At 39.9% G+C, this 18,191-nt stretch overlaps 2 long non-coding RNA genes across 2 annotated transcripts in view; one reads left to right on the top strand and one right to left on the bottom strand.

Moving 5' to 3' along the window:
- The window catches only part of LOC147601206 (uncharacterized), a 381,994-nt gene that overhangs the window by 131,119 nt on the left and 232,684 nt on the right, over positions 1–18,191 (bottom strand). The window lies entirely within an intron of this gene.
- On the top strand, positions 4,909–9,423 carry LOC147601207 (uncharacterized). The gene is made up of 2 exons (XR_015258245.1): positions 4,909–5,181; positions 9,229–9,423. It is a non-coding gene; the product is annotated as an uncharacterized LOC147601207 (long non-coding RNA).

The raw sequence follows: 18,191 nt of genomic DNA, 5'->3' as shown, positions 1-18,191 counted from the left end.
ATTAGGACCTGAGTATGTCAAAATATAGACATGAACAAAGAGTTTGATATTTCAAAGAACATGGAAGTCTACCAGTGCAACTGAATGCAGCCTGACTTACAAAGCTGCAGATCCCTGCCAGGATTCAGCTCTGCGAGTGCCTAATCTGTCACCCTGACAATAGGACAAGGCTGTGAACTGCTTTGCTTGCTTACCAGAGTGTGTTGTTGGCATTATCCTGTAATGACACAACAGATCCTACAGATGAATTCTTCTGCAAAAGCAATTTCTCTCATTTTCACCCTTAAAAAACCTGCATAGTAATTAACTTCACAGCAGTTTCATTTGGCAAAGTAATACAGTACATAAAATAAAATCTTCATTAATAATTGACTATGAAAACTATAGTTAAACTATGTTCAGCTAGTGTAATAGCTAACAGCTATAAGAATACAGAGGGCATCGTTCCTCACAAGAACAAATATTTCAATCCAATAGTGTCTGAGAGTGAGTATCTGTAGTAGAACTACAAAGGGCCCACTACATAAAGAGAAGATTGCTAGGGATACAGAGAGTATGTTGTACAAGTTTTTAACCCATAATACAGAATACCTCTGAGAATGAGATCATTGATAATTTCTCCAAACCCAAGTAATGTATTTCTTCTAAAGATTTACAAGGGACAGCCAATGGTTTCTTTTCAGTGAAGGTTTGAGCTGCAAGGAAACAAAACTGCATTAAAAATAACAAACCCTGATAGCAATGTGCAGTAACATATACTGGGATATAGAATTAAATCTCTGATAACTGTGCATTGAATCAAGCCTTTTGTTTCCAGGTTTAAGCTCTAGTCTACTCCTTTTACCTTGTCTTTCCACAGTCCCCTTAATTCCAATTTGCTATTCCTTAATGAGAATCAAAACTTAGTCCAACTTACCAAGTCTGAGTGTGAGGTGGTGTATTATCTTTCTCTCTCTTCTTTCTTTGCATGTATCAAAATTTGCTAAGTAATTTTTCTGCCTGAAAGAGAGCTTGAAGCTCAATGGAGTTGCTGTCTAATGCTTCAGCTTTCATACATTAAGTGTCTGCAAAACCTTTTAAGCAGAAAAGAAAACAAAGACAACAGGAATATTTTTTCCCACGTGTTTTTTTTCCACCATGTAGCTCACCTTTCATAATTATTCTGCCCATGCAGCCTGACTTATACTGGAAAATAAACCAGAAGCAGAGAATTGCTATGTTTGAATTTCATCCAGCTAGATGTAGAGCTGCACAGAAGTGAGCTTCGCTCTGCTCATGGTGTTATTTTGCCCTAAAAAGAAAAGCACAGTAGATTTACTCCAAAGGGAGTTAATTTCAACAGTTCTGTCTACTGATAACTAACATGCAAATTAGCAGGGCAAACTTCCCATTCAGGAGGCACAAACATAGGTAGTTCACATGGGCAACTCTGTTAGAAATTAGCAACTGGACATCAACGGAGAACTTCCAAGTGCTGAAATGAGATCATAATTCATGCTTAGATTTGACCAGGATGCACTGCAGCCTTTTCTAATGAAATAATACTCCCCAAAAAAACAGATTGAGAATTATTTTTTTTGTCAATGTGTTGCCTGACCTTCTTTTTGGCTGGGTTGTCATTGTTCATACGCAAACCCAACTACCACGCTAATTGCATTAAAAGAAAAAGATCTGATGGATTGTTAATGAAAAGAGAACAGGATAAAAGTCCATTCTGTAGCCAAGGCAGACAACCTGTTCAGCAACAGGAGGTGATTCTACTAAGTGCAAAGGTAACATTTATTCAGTCTTTTCTAAAGACAGCTTTCATTTATTTTCAAACTCCCAAAACGAAATCATTCACCATTTAAATAAAAGAGCTGATCAAGAGATTCTCAGCTTCAAAATGTGATGGACTGGCAAAGATCTGATATTTGAAGCTGCCAACTACACAAGAATTTTTGGTAGCTTTTAAAAAATGTCTGTGATATTTTATACACAGATTTTTTTTTTTTTAGATTTTTAAACTTCCAATCATAAATGCAGCAAATTTTCTGTGAACTTCACATGAAAGAAAATCACATTCATAATCTGAGTAAGGGTCTTGGGATTCAGTGTTTCGAGATACTCCTTCTCTCCAAAAATCAGGTCACCTACCCCAGTATTTAGATACACCTTAGGTTCCTTTCTCTATACTTTGCAGTAACACTAATTTTAATCTTCTCTATTAAGTAACAAAGTCTATAAATAATTAACTGTATGAAATCCATTATGATCTCGGGTTGAAACACATCAGCACTGCTGCTTTCACTTGTGCACACTCTCTCTCTTTGTATGGATGGATTTCTGCAATTATTTTGCCTGAGAAAAAACAATTGGTCTTCAGGTGTTTGGCTCTCTTGAAAATGTATTTCCATATTTCATAAGCAGATAAAGTAGTTTTGTTTGCATATTCTCCCTCTCAATTTTATTTTATTGAGACCAAGGAAATAGAACATGCAATACTAAGCTCCTTTCCTGCTCTTTTTCCCTCTCAAAAAGAAGGGCTTGTTTCTTCCCATTGCTATAGCTACTCAGCACAGTACATAAGCCCTTTCAATTCCGAATGTCACTGAACTCTGAACAAAAGATGATGGGGTTTTAGCTTATCCAATGTCATTCAGAAATAGCTCAGTGTACAAATAACTTGTTCCTGTGTATCTACATCATTGGAAAGCCTGTGTGCTATGCAGATGGAGAGACTTAAACCAAACAAGCTAAAGCTAATATCTTCAAAGCCAAGTGACTACTCATCATTCCAAGTTATTTGATACTCAGATCATCCATGGGCCTCTGTGTGTACCCAGCACAGAAACTAAAGCAGCCCACTGTGCAAGGAGGTGAACAACCACATACACAAACATGACGCCTGTTTCTGTTTTATCAATAAAGCCCCTCCTGATGCTCTTGAGATGAGATTCCTTGATTGGTCAAGGGCAAGGCAGCATAACAGCCACAATTTTGAATTGCTCACCACCTGTATGCAGACACACAGAAGTCCATCAACAGAGGTATTTACTGGCATACAGAATATTCCTCGGCTGAACAGATCCAGACACTCATTTAATCCTCCATGCCAGATCTGTACTTCCTGAATAAACCCTTTCTCTTACTGCAGGTCACAGTGTTGGCAGGACTCTGAGGCAGAAGATGCTGCCCAGTGCTGCATAGAAACAGCTGACTTTTGGGCAGGCACTGGCTAGCCCAGCCATAAGCAGTTGTCAGAGCAATTGGATTTCTCTTTGGAGGTGTACAGCATTGTGCTTTTTCGATCCGTTTTGCTCCTCTGGTTCTGCTATATGTAGAGCTGATTACCTCCCCAGACTGATGTCTATAGGCATCTCAGCATATGTAGTACACCCATTCTCTGAAAGGATCCAAGTATTATCCTTTTCAGATGTAGGTCTTTCAGGGAAAAGGGAATGGACAGCCCCACTGAGGTACTACTGGGGTGGCAAGGTGAACAGTTTCAACGTTGAGCTCATACTGGAAACATGTTCCTGCCTCCATAGTCAATGCCATTTAGTGGAGGTGTGACCAACTGGTTGAGACCTAGGTTACGAGTATCCTAGGGGCAGTCCAGCAAAATGGTGTAAGCCAAAACAAGTGGGCATGCCCCAAATAGTCTACCATTCCAAAGCCCATCTGCTGGTATGAGTTTGGTCTAGGGTATCGAGTATTTTTTAAAATACATAGGTCTACCCAGACCTGGAGTTGCTGCAAAAAGGACAGGATCATTTTGTGTAGAATATTTACCCAGCCATAATATTGTTCATACAACAAACAATATTGTGCTTACCCACACACTTTAAATTTGCATTTTGAGGCATGCACAGATGAGCAGGTGCCAGGAACAGTTACTGCTAACTACCAGGTTTCCAGGCATTGATTTGAACTCTTAAGGAAGTTTTTGACATTGTAAGGACAGCCTGGTTTTTGTCTTTTAGCATTTCTCAATATGCGATTAAGATATTTTTAATAGTGTGTTCCAAAGCTTCACTGAAATCCTTGGAAGTCCCTATATTAACAAGGAATGTATCAGAATCGATATATTGGTTATCAATATCTGCAGGCTACCTGAAACAGCGTGCTCTGAGCTCTCTGTCATCTCAGTGTAACAGGAATGACATCTCCTCTGGGGGACTGGAAACCAGTAAAAAATGTCAGTGCTGAAGATTTGATCAATCCGTTTTTAAAAACTTCAAAGGCATGGTTGTGTGATTTATCCCAGATGGACATAAAGTCTGTTTTATGTAGTTTGTAAAGAACTTAGCCTTCTGAGGAAACAGAAGGTCTGAATTTGCTACACAATATTATCTTATCAAAGATCCACAGAATTTCTGATGTGCTAGTAAACAGTGGCATTTCATCTGTGTGTTTCATTTATTACATCTCTGCTACCACATTTATCGATCACATGTCCTAACTAGCATGACAAGGTTTCTCACAGAACACATTTTGCTGCCTTTAATTTTAGACCAGTAGCTTCACTTGCTTCAAAGCTTCTTTTAACATTGCATTACATTATTTTAATCTCCTGTGTTTGTAAAATAGAAATATTATGGCTACTGAATTTCCATCCTATCAGGATTTCAAGAGTCTCATATATTTTATGTTTGATGACTTCTTCTGTTCTTGTGATGGTGAATGGAAAGTAGCAAAGGAATCACTGGATTAAAAACTTTTCACTTTGATGTGATCAGGTCAGGGTAAAATTTGGAAGAATATTCCATCTGCATCTACTCAGGAACTCTGGTCTATCCACTGTCAACCTACTCACTTACCATCAATCATCCAGATGATGTCTCCTCCCCAAGATAAAAGCACAGCTTCCTTGCTGTCTTTTTTTTATTGCACACTACCATACTACATGCAAACACTGATTTGTCAGGTCATTCATCTCATGCTATGCTTGGTCTCCATTCCAGTACTGTTTTCCTTGCTTTTTCCTTGCATACTTTTCCTTCTTCAAAATCTGTGTTAGCTATGCTTGAAAAAGACATTTGTGGTTACTGTCATCTCATCCTCCTCTTGCATTTTGTGAGATTTCACTTCTGCACCTCTCCTGCTCTTCTGTCTTTGTTAATAGTTTTCATATAAATCTAAACTTCCTCGTAGGACAGAGGATATGGAGCAGATTTCAAGATACCTCCTTTCAGATGAGTCTTTGATCTAGGTTATTTGCATTTGGTATTACTCTACACTTTTCTACATACGAATTATTAGGATTTTTTGCTTTCTTCACTGTTGTCTGAAGACAGATGTGCACCCAATATATATCATGTTTCAGGTTTGTGTGTCCTTAGAAGTCATACAAATAATTTGTTGACTAGGCACTTACAGAACTTTTCTGCCCATTCCAGGGATGAGACTGTCTGTACTAACGGTGTTGAAGCAATAAGGAAAACAACATCATTAAAGGAGTTTAGGGAAAAACAAAGGAGAACAATTTCACAAAAAAAAATTTCCTCTCTGGCACTCCCAGTTTCTACTTTCCGGTATTGACTCTAATATAATTTTATTCTTCCATCTGTCTACATATACTGTATGTGAAGCTGGGGAGAACTTACACTGACTAAGTCAGTGTTGTAGCAGCACAGATGCGTCTGTGGGTGAAAGACCACTAATGTTGTCACCTCTCTAAGGCTTCCTAAGAAGTGGAGTTCTTCCTTTATCCATGCTTCAAGAGCCCTTATTGAGTATGGGGTGATATTCTGAAATCCTGGCACCAAAATTATGTTTTATTCTCTCTCGGAAGAAAGCAAACATGAAAAGGCTATTTAAAAGACATGAAGATTTCAAAGTGTAGTCCAATTTTGTGCTGTCAGCAAAGTTAAGCTAAACATTTATTTTATAAAGTCCTTACCTTGGTTAAAACAGCAGCTTATAATTGTGGGAGTTGGACATAGAAAAGAAAAAAACATGACCCGGTTCATTTAACAATAAAAGCACAATATACAGGAGTAAAATGATGGCTATATTGGATGTATTTGTCCATCGTTGTTCATTCAATAAGGTTTGATTCATTTTTCTGGCTATAAATGGGACGTATTACTCCTCTGTTATGCACAAATGTTATAATTTGTAGGATAACATATTGCAAACCTCAGTATCTCTGTGTTCCCTTGGAGACATCCCAGGCAAACTAATGATTTTCATTTCAGATTCTCATTTCACTCTGCACTTTTCATTGCTGTGAGGGCTTTGTGGTGATCACAAAATGCTTACCCAAGCAAAATAAAAATAAAATTCATCTAAGGTACCCTGAAGTCTACTATACTACCCTTGGAAAATGTGCATTATTCTTTTCAGAATTGTTGACTTAATGACATGTGAAAGTGTAACCCTATTACTTTTTTTTTTTTGCTTTCATCCAAGTTCATATTACCAATAGTGACACAAAAGTGTCATATTTTCAGGTCCAGAAGCAAAATATTCCTCTTTCTCCAGCTAGTCAAAGTCAGCTTAATGTCCATTTTTAAGCCAAAATCCTGTGTGATGTCCTGTAGAACAAAATTTTTCACGTTTTATTACATATATCTGTCATTTGTGTTTCATCTCAAGATAGGAATTAGTATACAATTTCTAACATTTCCTTTATTTGCCAAATTCTGACTTCTGATTTCCTAATACTTTTGAGGTAAAGTTGTCTTTTACATTTTAATACTTTTGCCAGCCTTTTCTCATTCATGTCCCCCATAAATGCACTTTCTACTTGCATCTTTTATTGGGTTTTTTTTTAATTATTTTAATTTTTTTTAATATTAACATTAAAGCATGCTATCTGTTATGCATTACAATCAATGGACACTAATATGCATTTCTTAACCCTGAAACAGTGTTTATTCTTATGACTTCAAGTTTATGTCAGGAATAAAACACACAAAAATGAATAAACCTTTGATATACAAATCAGTTCATAAAATGACAAAGCAGTAATGTAACTAAAAAAAATTAACCTGCTCAAAACATAGTGAAACGTCCTCTGAACGCTTGAACAGACCTGTTGGCATAGCAGTTAATGACTGTGAGTTTTTTAGGTGTGTATGATTTTCAGGTTTGTTATTAATAGCAATACTAACGATTCACAGACAAGCAATACCTGAAATGGTATTATAGTTGTTAGACTAAATTGCTTCCAATCATTACCAAAGGCAATTCAACACATGCTCAACACAGAAATAGATATTGGACACTAATATTGTTACAAAATTAGGATCCATGTCCAGATAAATGACTTATGAACATGCTGCAAAAACTGTTTTAATGAGTGTTACCCCAGTATAGAAAAGCCAAATTAAGCCATTAAATATTGCACAGCAAATGTTTATGAAGATGACTGTGACAAGAGGCCATAATTTCAGTACCCAAGGTGTCTCTGTATGTTACATAAATAAAGATGTGAAAATAGACACAAAAAAGTGTAACTCCTTTAGATGATGTATGTGAATATTCCTTTCTATCAAGGAATTAATCTATACTCTTCTTAGTGTTGATAACCTCAGAAACAAAATTAAACAGCTGCAAAATAATACAAGAAGAGTAATAAAATGTCCTTCTTACCAACTTCAGCATGTGCTTGGCAGAAGGGAGAGTCACTTAAGTGAACACTGAGCAAAGAAAGGAGACAGTAGCAAGTAAGTATTCTGAACAAAGTCAGCCATTAAAACTACTACCGAAAATACTGTTGGTTTGTTTTCCCTCCAATGTAAAGTTTCACTTCTGAAATGTGCTATCTTCCAGGTAGCACAATTTGTAAAGCCCATATGCAATAATTTGCTTGACAGTCACAATTTGGTGGTACATTAAAGACTTATCTTTAGGCTCCAGTTCCCTGAACCCATCAGTCAGAGCTAAAGCAATAAAAGCTTGCTGAGGGCAGAAGGTTTGGGGCTCATTTTCAGAACAGCAGAGCACCCTCAGCTGTCAAGGCATAGCTACAGGTACCCAGCACAATTTAAAAAAAAAAAAAAAAAAAAAAAAAGACAACCTGTACTCTTGTCTGTTGGTTTCTTTCACCTGCACTGCCACTGGGCAGAGAAAATCTGCTTTTCTATATTTCCCAATAAATCAGCCCTCATATTTCCACAAGTAATCTGCATGCCAGTTTGTTAAGATCAGAATCAGTCATTCAGCAGTAGTAACATATGTTCCTTGGTCACAAAAAGGACTTACAAAATCTAAAATAGACAAGGAAAGATCTAGGAGTAGACAATAAAGTTGTTCCATCATGAAAATAAGAGTTCAGGAGAAGCTGGAGAGTCACCTTGTCTTGCCGCTGAAGCAACATCCTTCTAGGGGATAGCTGCCAATGATTCATGAAGAAACTGTTCTTCATCGGCACTGAAACTGTGGGGTTTCACTGCAGGGGCTGAATTTGCATTAGGGGGAGTTAGAATGACAGTATCTGCTTTTGCATTTCAAATATGTCTTTCTTTCCCCCACAGATTTAGAACTGCTTGTACCTTGGATTATGACTTAAACCAGTTTGGACATATGAATCTTGCCTGACATTCAAATCCAGAACTAAGAACTGCAGTTCAGAGTTTGAAAATGATGTGTAGTCCCAGCCCATCCCAGCTAGGATCTTACCCAGCTGAACGCATTATGCCAAGCCTCCAGGTGCTACACTGAGGCTGAAGATTTGCTCTGGTCGATTAGTAAACTTTTCTGAACAAGTACTTTTGATGTAATTGCCGAAAATCCTGAGATGCAGACAAGATTACAGTGTTGTCAGCTCCCTCATTGCTGCTGTTTCTCTCATGATAATAATATTTCTCTTCAAGCTTCAGCTTCCAAAATAAGAGTCTTGGTTTTCGTTATATAAGAAGCAGATTTCTAGTTCTTTCTGCTGCAAGGTAAAGTTTGAAAATAAGACTTAAGAACACCCTAACATTTTAGAAACCACAAAACATGTATTATTATTATTACTTGAGAGTTTTATATTTTGATTTTTTCACACTTATTAAAAATTAATATGGGAAATCTGATTCACAGTTTGTTTATGCACAAGAATGGTAATGATGAAAAATATACAGAAGGGCCCCCAGGCAGGTCAACGGGACACCAAGAGAGATACAGAAGATACTTATAGAAGATATTTTGGTCTTTTCTGTGCAAGGATAGCTCTAAACTAGTCAGTATGAATTGTCACTGGGGAGATGGCTGATGTAACCTGCCTTCATTATGTTTTATTTTCCTTTCAGAAAGGTGAGAAGAAAGCGCGCATGGCAAGCCTGGATGAACTACACAAGTTACATCATACATGTGAGCAGTATAGTACTAGCTGGAGGCTAGCTGGAAGATAGCTAACACATGGGGAGAGGGTTGCAAAGGGGCATAAAGTCAAACCAATTTGTTTCCAACCAACAGAACTATAAAGACAACAAATTCAAAGACAATAAATTGTTTGATCTCTTAGATGTCCAATGCCAGGGTAACAAGAAGGGTGAAGGGGAAATTCCTTTGGATAAGAGGAAATGTGATTTAATTGGCAACACTAAATCCAAGAAGAATAGTTCATATGATTGGAATGAGAGGTGAGTGAGTGGCATGGTGTGCCACATGAAAGAGAAAACATGTCTGGTGGGGTAGATGAGGACTCTGAGCAGCAGGTTCTGCACATCTCATTACAAAGATCTACATGATAATGAAGATCAAGACAGTCTAGTAACAGGCTGTGCTACAGACCACTAAAACAACCTGGTGAAGAGGACAAGTCAAGCCCCGGTAATAAGAAAAAAATAAAAGCTGTATATAGAGGAGCTTTGGTTGGGCAGGAAGCCACAAGCAACCAGTGGCAAACAAGATTAGAGTGGCCAGTAGGTACAGATGATAATGGCCCAGCACAAACTCCACCACAGAGGTTACAGAAGTTGGATCTCTTTTGGGTGAAGTGATGGGATAAAGGGATGAATTAATTACATGGCTGTGATAGGAGCAGTCTCCTATTGCTAGCTGTCAAACTGAATTAAGATTACTTGGGGCCTCCCTATCTCTTTGTTAGATGATACTCCAACTGAGTCCTGAAACTATTACAGAAGATCACCAGTTTGTTTCAACAGTAATCAAGAGGCAATACATCCATTTTTGGTATAATCAAAGCAGCTGCCTTTTTTTGTTTTATCTTAACCCATTGTGGCAAAATACGTTTGCCCTTCAGGAACACAATCTTTACAGAAGAACCACCTCATAAAGCCTGTACTACATGCCCTGATGTGAGTTCTGTCTTTGTTAAACCTTTTCGGTATCACATGGAGCACATAGGTGATATGTGTGCCACCACACAAAACATTTGAAAACAGAAATATAAAAATCTCTAAAATGACCACAGAGAGAGGCAGAGTGCAAAAACTCTAAGCACCAGATAACACTGAGGGATACTCCTGGGAGAAATACCTTTATGATGACAGATTTTACAAACTTGTGACACATCCCAAAATCCATATATGCTGTTTCTGTCAATGTGAGGTGAACAGGACTTGAATCTCACTCCATTGACCCCATATGCTCCTTCCTGGCACCGGTGGGAGAACATCAGAGAGGCAGCTGGGGCATGGCTCTTTTTTATAAGACAAAAAAAAAGACCTTTTCTAGCCCTGTCCAAGGATAATCTGAACCTGTGTTGCAGTAAAGAGGCTCTATAACTAATCTGGAAAGCCTATGGCATGCGCATTCACAGACAATCACTAGCAGTCACATTTTGTTGGGATGGGCTCGTAGACTTTGACTGTCTTGGTTTTTGTAGAGTTAAAAGCTTCATTCCTAAGCAGAATTTTTAAGGGAATAATTACATGAACTGGATTTTTTTCTGGGTATGTATAGTTCTGTAACAGCTGGGCATGGTATTTTTTTTTTCTGCTACTCAGATTGCAATAGGAAATGGCTATGCAAACCATGGAAGCCATAAACCACGTAATCCTAAGCCATTTGGGTTTTATTTTGCCAATTTGTACTCTTCAGAACGACCTCCAGGCAGGAATGTGAGAGCTGATTCTGTCACAAGGTAGATATGGCTTGACTTTTGAAAACAGCTTATTTTCGTAATACCTTTTCCCTTAACGTGCCCAAGTTGGAATTGCCCCATACAAAGCAGAAGTATGAAAGTCAAAAAACATCAGTAACAGGCAAAGATAGAGAAAAAAAAATATTCACTCCTTGCGAAGTTCTGGGGGATGCTGGAGAATTCGCACAGCAAGTCACTGTCATTAACTCCTTCCTCTGCCACAAGTGCATTTAAGGAAGCTGCAAGAACTGTGTCAAGGTCACGTTTACGCTGTTCTAATGAAGCAAAGCACAAATCACAATTTGTTAACCATCTAGTGGGAATAAAAGTGTAATTTATTTTTAACAGCTAAGTAATTAAAAAGGCAAATGTGTTCCATATTGAAAGACTGTTACTATATTAGATAAGGGAATGGTTCATGACTATGTGACACTATTAATATGACCAAAAATGATCCGGTGTCTTAAATTATTTTATTTCCCTTAGCAGAATGTTAATTTCAGGTTAGAAATTTTAATTGCATTATTATCTGACTGCTTAAAAGCAGCATTTCATTTCATTTTTTAAGTTGCTCCTCTTTTAATTTCTTCTCCTCCTACGAACAGGGTTCTGTTCATTTTAATTGGGAGTTACTTATGCCAGATTGTGTACTGACTCCCCATGATTTATTTTTAGATACGTAGTTCTTTTCAAACCCACCATAATGTGGATAGAAACACTATAAATAACAAAGAGAATTTAAAATCGACTCTCACTTGAATGGAGTCTCTCTCTTCAAGATGAACAATGACCAAATAATTTCACGGGCACTATAGGATTTTCCTTGATTCTGTCACTCTTTCTCATGCTGATTAGCAATGTCTTTTGCAAGCAGTGCCATGGAAATCAGTGTAGGAGGCAAATAATCCATTTTGCTTAAAGTCATCTATTTTACACAAAGGAGGAAACATAACACAGCTACTTTATCAGTTGTGGAAGCACACTATGAAACAATAACTATGTAACTGCTCCTATTCTATTAGTTTTGTCACAAAATTAGAAAATAACTTCACCTCTTTCCCTTTAAAGACAATATTTACATTACAATTTAATTTTTCCTTTGACATAGTGTGTTTCCTTGTTAACCAAAAACTTTGCTGCAAACTTCAATGAATGACCAGCAAAGCAACCAATTAGTTCACAATGATGTCTAAAGAAACAACACCTACCATCAGCAGTCCCACAATGGTATCTAAGATACCATAGTATTTCTTAATCAAATGGTAGGTGCTGATCAGGTAAAAGTGGGATGGAAGGGGAGACAAAGACAGAAGACTGACAAGGAATTGTAATTAGTTCTGAACAGGGAAAATTTGCTACCCATTTCACTAAAACAAAATGTCTTTTGAATCCCTAGGAAAGTTGAATGGAAAGAGAAAAATATCCTAGGGCTTTTGCCAGAGAGGTCACTTCATTTCTTCTTTATTATTGCATAATGAGATGCCTACATGATAGCCACCAGACATGTATGCATGTACAGGAAACAGCAAACGTGACAGCAATGTATCTTTCTAGCTGGTGAAATGTGACCTGCAAGTTTGTACTCTTAACATTTTGACATCTCAGTTAACCTAGTACCCAGTACCACCAGCCTGCCTTAATAAAATAGACACCTGAAGGATTAGCACCCACTGCAACCACCTCCTGCCTTACTATACCATGCTGTAAAACACACTGTACAAACTACTTTATGAATCACAAGAAGTGATTGTGAGGGGCCCCTTTAACTATATCAAAGTCTTCTGACAGAGATTTCCTCAAGATAAACGATCTCACTAAATTAAAATCACAAAAGGCAGAAGTATGTAGGTAAATGGTCATAAATTAATTTTGTATGTTTTACTAGAAGCAATAGAATCATGGAATCATAGGATTGTTTAGGTTGGAAAAGAACCTTAAGACCATCAAGTCCAATCATTAACCTAGCACTGCAAAGTCCACCACTAAACCATGTCCCTAAGTACCACATCTACATCTCTTTTAAATATCTCCAGGGGTGGTGACTCCACCGCCTCCCTGGGCAGCCTGTTCTAATGCCTGTCAACCGTTAGGTTAAGAAATTTTTCCTAATATCCAATATAAACTTTCCCTGGTGCAACTTGAGGCCAGATCCTCTCTTCCTACAACTTGTAACTTGGGAGAAGAGACCAACACCCACCTTGCTACAACCTTCTTTCAGACAGTTGTAGAGAGTGATAAGGTCTCCGCTCGGCCTCCTGTTCTCCAGATGAAACAATCTCATTTCCCCCAGCTGCTCTTCATAAGACTTGCTCTCTAGACCCTTCACCAGCTTTGTTGCTCTTCTTTGGACACACTCAAGCACCACAATGTCTTTCTTCAAGTGAGGGGCCGTCCAGCCACTATTTTACCCAGGGAAGAGTATGCCCATCCAAGCCATGAGCAGCCAGATTCTCTTGGAGAATGCTGTAGGAAGCAGCATTAAGTCTTTACTAAAGTCTAGGAAGACAACATCCACAGCCTTTCTCGCATCCAGTAAGAGGGTCACCTTGTCATAGAAAGAGATCAGGTTAGTCAAGCAAGATCTACTTCTCATAAAGCCATGCGGACTGGGCCTGATCACCTGGTTGTCCTGTATGTGTGTTCTGGTTTTATATAGTGAGGGGGGGCTATGGTGGCAGTTTCTGCAAGAAGCTGCTAGAAGTTGTTCCCTTTTGTTCAGTGGACTCGGCTGGGCCTAGGGCGGACCCACTGCTGGTCAAGGCTGAGCCAATTCGTAACAGAATATTCCCTGATAACACCTCTGCAATAACATATTTAAGAAGGGGAAAAACAAGAGAAAAAAAAAAAGAGGGAGTGAAGATGTGAAGAAGCTGAGCAATGGTAGAGAGGGGGAGGCACGAGCCTTGTGGGCCTTGTGGCCCTCACCCTCTGGCCTCCCACTGGGCAGCCAACTGGGCCCAACCCGGCCTGGCCCAGCTGCAAGAAGTGGAAAGATATGAAGAGAACCTGAGAGGTGTCTGCCCATCTGTTGTGAAGAATTTCTTGTGAGAGGAACGGCTGCAGAAGCCAAGGTCAGTGAAGAAGGAGGGGGAGGAGTAATGCGGCTCCTTGCCAAGATTCCCCTGCAGCCTGTGGTGATGACCATGGTGGAGCAGGCTGTCCCCCTGCAGCCCATGGAGGTCCATGGAGGGGCAGAGATCCACCTGCAGCCCGTGGAGGACCCCACGCCAGAGCAGGTGGAGGCCTGAAGGGAGCTGTGGCCCGTGGAGGGCCCGCTGGGGCAGCTGTTCTGGAGGGACTGCACCCCATGGAAGAGATGACCCACGCTGAAGCAGTTTCACAAAGGACTGTGGCCCATGGGAGGGACCCCACGCTGGAGCAGGGGAGGAATGTGAGGACTGACGACGAAGTAGTGGCATAAAACAATGCATGATGAACTGGCCGCAACCCCCATTCCCTCTTCCCCCCTGTGCCACTTGGAGGGGGAAGGCAGTAGAGATAATGTTAAGCCCAGGAAGAGGGAGGGGTGGGGGGAGGTTATCTTGTTCTTTGTCTCATTCTCCTGCTACATGGGAAGAAACTGGAGACTGAGATTTGATGTAAGGCATTGTGCTGTATTTATTTTCCATCACTGTTTTGTTTTCTTCTGTTATCTCTCTTCAATTTATTATTGTTTCATCTCAACACACGCGTTTTTGCCGCCTTTTGTTTACCAATTCTCCCTTCTGTCCCACTGGAGGGTGGCAGGAGTGAGAGAGAGACTGCATAGTCTGGTCCCCATCAGCGCTAAACTGCGACAATGTGTCACCTGATGGCACTCAAGATCATCTGCTCCATAACCTTCCCTGGAACCAAGGTCAGACTGACAGGCCTGTAGTTCACCAGATCTTCCTTCTGGCCCTTCTTGTAGATAGTAGGCACATTTGCTAACCTCCAGTCAACTAGGACCTCCCCAGTTAGCTGGTAAACAATGGAAAGTGGCTTGATGAGAACTTCATCAGTTCCCTCAGTACCCTTGGGTGGATCCCATCAGACCTCGTAGACTTGTGTGTGTCTAAGTGGTGTAGCAGGTCACTAACCATTTTCTCTTGGATTATGAGGGCTTCATTCTGCTCCTCATCCCTGCCTTCCAGCTCAGCAGGCTGGGTACCCTGCGAATGACTGGTCTTACTATTAAAGACTGAGTCAAAGAAGGCATTAAATACATCAGTCTTCTCCTCATCGTTTGTCACTATGTTTGCCACTGCATCCAATAAAGGATGAAGAGTCTCCTTAGCCCTGCTTTTGTTGCTAATGTATTTATAGAAACATTTTTAATTATCTTTTATGGCAGAAGCCAGATCAAGTTCTAGTTGGGCTTTGGCCCTTCTAATATTCTCCCTGCATAACCTCATGACATCCTTATAGTCCTCCTGAGTTGCCTACTCCCTCTTTCAAAGGTCATAAACTCCCCTTTTCTTCCTGGGTTCCAGCCAAAGCTCTCTGTTTAGCCACGCTAGTCCTCTTCCCTGCCAGCTCATCTTTCAGCACATGAAGTTAGCCTGCTCCTGCACCTTTAAGACTTCCTTCTTGAAGAATGTCCAGCTTCCTTGGACTCTTTTGCCCTTCAGGACTGCCTCACAAGGAACCCTGTCAACCAGGCTGTTAAAGAGGCCAAAGTCTGCCCTCCAGAACTCCAAGGTAGCAGTTCTGCTGACTCCCATCCTTATTTCTCCAAGAATTGAAAACTATCATTTTGTGATCACTGTGCCCAAGGTGGCCTCCAACCATCACAACATAGAATCATAGAATCATAGATTCATAGAATCATAGAATGGTTAGGGTTGGAAGGGACCTTCAAAGGTCATCTAGTCCAACCCCCCTGCAAGGAGCAGGGACGTCCCCAACTAGATCAGGTTGCTCAGAGCCCCATCCAACCTGGCCTTGAATGTTTCCAGGGATGGGGCATCAAGGCCTTCTCTGTTCACAAACAACAGGTCCAGCAGGGCATCTAGTTGACTCCCTCATCAATTGTGTCAGGGAGTTATCTTCCACACACTCCAGGAACCTCCTAGACTGTTTCCTTTCCTGTATTGTATTTCCAACAGACATCTGGTAAGTTGAAGTCCCCCATAAGAACAAGTGCTAACGATCGTGAGACTTCTCCCAGCTGGTTATAGAATACTTCATCCACCTCTTCATCCTGATTGGATGGTCTATAACAGACTCCAGCCGTGTTACCTGCCTTATTGTCCTTCTCCCTGATTCTAACCCATAAACACTCCACCCTATCATCACCATTAAGTTCTAGACAACCAGAACACTCCCTGACGTACAGGGCTACCCCCACCACTACTCCTTCCTTGCCTATCCCTTCTGAAGAGTTCTTAGCCATCCATTGCAGCACTCCAGTTGTGCGAGTCATCCCACCATGTTTCTGAAATAGCAACTATGTCATAGTTTCCTCCTGCACAATGGCTTCCAGCTCCTCCTGTTTGTTACCCATGCTGTATGCATCAGTGTAGATGCATTTCAGTTGGGCTATTAATCCTGCCACCTTTTTGGAAGAAGAAGCCCTAATTCCTACATGACCATTCTCAAGCACTTCTGTGGTTTTTAACACATCAATAACCCTTGTGTCTTTGCTGCCACATGGATCTCCATCCCCCAGCTGCACTGAGATGGCAGACTGAAGGACCTCACTAGTACACTGTCCCTCAAATACTGGCGTGCCGCCCCCAGGCTTCTCTCTAGTGAGTCTGGTTTTATCTCTTTCCCCCTTCAAGTATAGTTTAAAGCTCTTTCAATGAGCCCTGCCAACTCCTGTGCAAAGATTATTTCCCCCTTTGAAACAGGTGTACTCTTATCTATCACCAGCAGACCTGGTGTAGACCAACCCATGATCCAAAACTCCCAAATTCACCAGGCTCAGAGACAGGTATTGATCTGCTGGCTCTTCCTGTTTCTTCCCTAATCATTCTCTGCAACTGGAAGGATAGAGGAGAACACTACTTGTGCTCCTGATCCCTCAACTAGTCATCCCTAGGCCCTGAAGTCTCCCTTGATTGCCACGTATAGTGTCTTTGTTATTCAGACCTTGATTTCAACAGGCACAAAAAGTGAGAACACAAGTTAGAGTTAAGATGCAAAAAAGAGTTATCTTCCAGAAAGAAGATGACTTTTCATTGTGCTTGAATCTTCACAGATTCATAAGAGTATCCACAACAGGAGCAAAGAGGATTTCTTTAACTTTATAGAAAAAGTGTATTTGCATTTTGAGTTTGTTCATTTGCTTCTTTTAAAAACAAATATGGTTTTGCTTCAAAACAAAAAGAGCTGTTTAAAAATAATAAAAGTTAAGCCTTACAAAATAGCACTTTGATATTCTTTGATATTTGATTCTAACTCATAAAGGAAACTGATGAATATTTTGTCGAAACTTAATGTGTGCTCAAATACTGTCAGTTTAGTACATTAACTGAATAGCTCTGTACTTCCAGGTAATTATATCAGTCATTCTGATAGCAGTAACTGAAATAGCTAATAACAATTACAATATAACATCTCCTAGAATTTGTTGTAGACAGATGTATGTTCCATAAGAAACAAGGAAAAGATACAGGTGTTGCTTTTCCAACGGGATACTAGGTACACACGTAGTGTTTCCAGTTAAATCATAGTCTTATTGCAGCATTACTAAAAAAAAAGTATTAATGAAAATATTTACTGGCATATAATAGAATAGATAATTAAGAATACATACTGACTTTAAAATTTAGAAGATACAAATCCTGGAGACATTCAAGGCCAGGCTGGATGGGGCTCTGAGCAGTCTGATCTAGTTGGGGATGTCCCTGCTCCTTGCAGGGGGGCTGGACTAGATGACCTTTGAAGGTCCCTTCCAACTCTAACCATCATGATTCTAAATGAAATCAACTCTCCTAATGAATGGGAGGATCTGCCAGTGCAGCTTTTGCTACAGTTCTGAGAGGCAGTGATAATGGTAAGATTTAGCTAACGGGAAAAGACAGAAAAGAATCCCATAATCAGCTTACCGTGATTAAATACCCATATAAGAAGTAAACAAATTCTCTTCTCTAAGAACAACTTTAAATTGGATACACTACAGATCTCACAGCATCTGGAATTCTTCATTGATAGATGAAGCACTAAGCATATCCATAAAACA

The sequence above is a fragment of the Chlamydotis macqueenii genome, chromosome 3 (assembly GCF_036417535.1).
Source record: "Chlamydotis macqueenii isolate bChlMac1 chromosome 3, bChlMac1.mat, whole genome shotgun sequence".
Classification (NCBI taxonomy): domain Eukaryota; kingdom Metazoa; phylum Chordata; class Aves; order Otidiformes; family Otididae; genus Chlamydotis; species Chlamydotis macqueenii.
The sequence above is the reverse complement of the archived record's forward strand: the minus strand, read 5'-3'. Positions and strand labels throughout refer to the sequence as shown.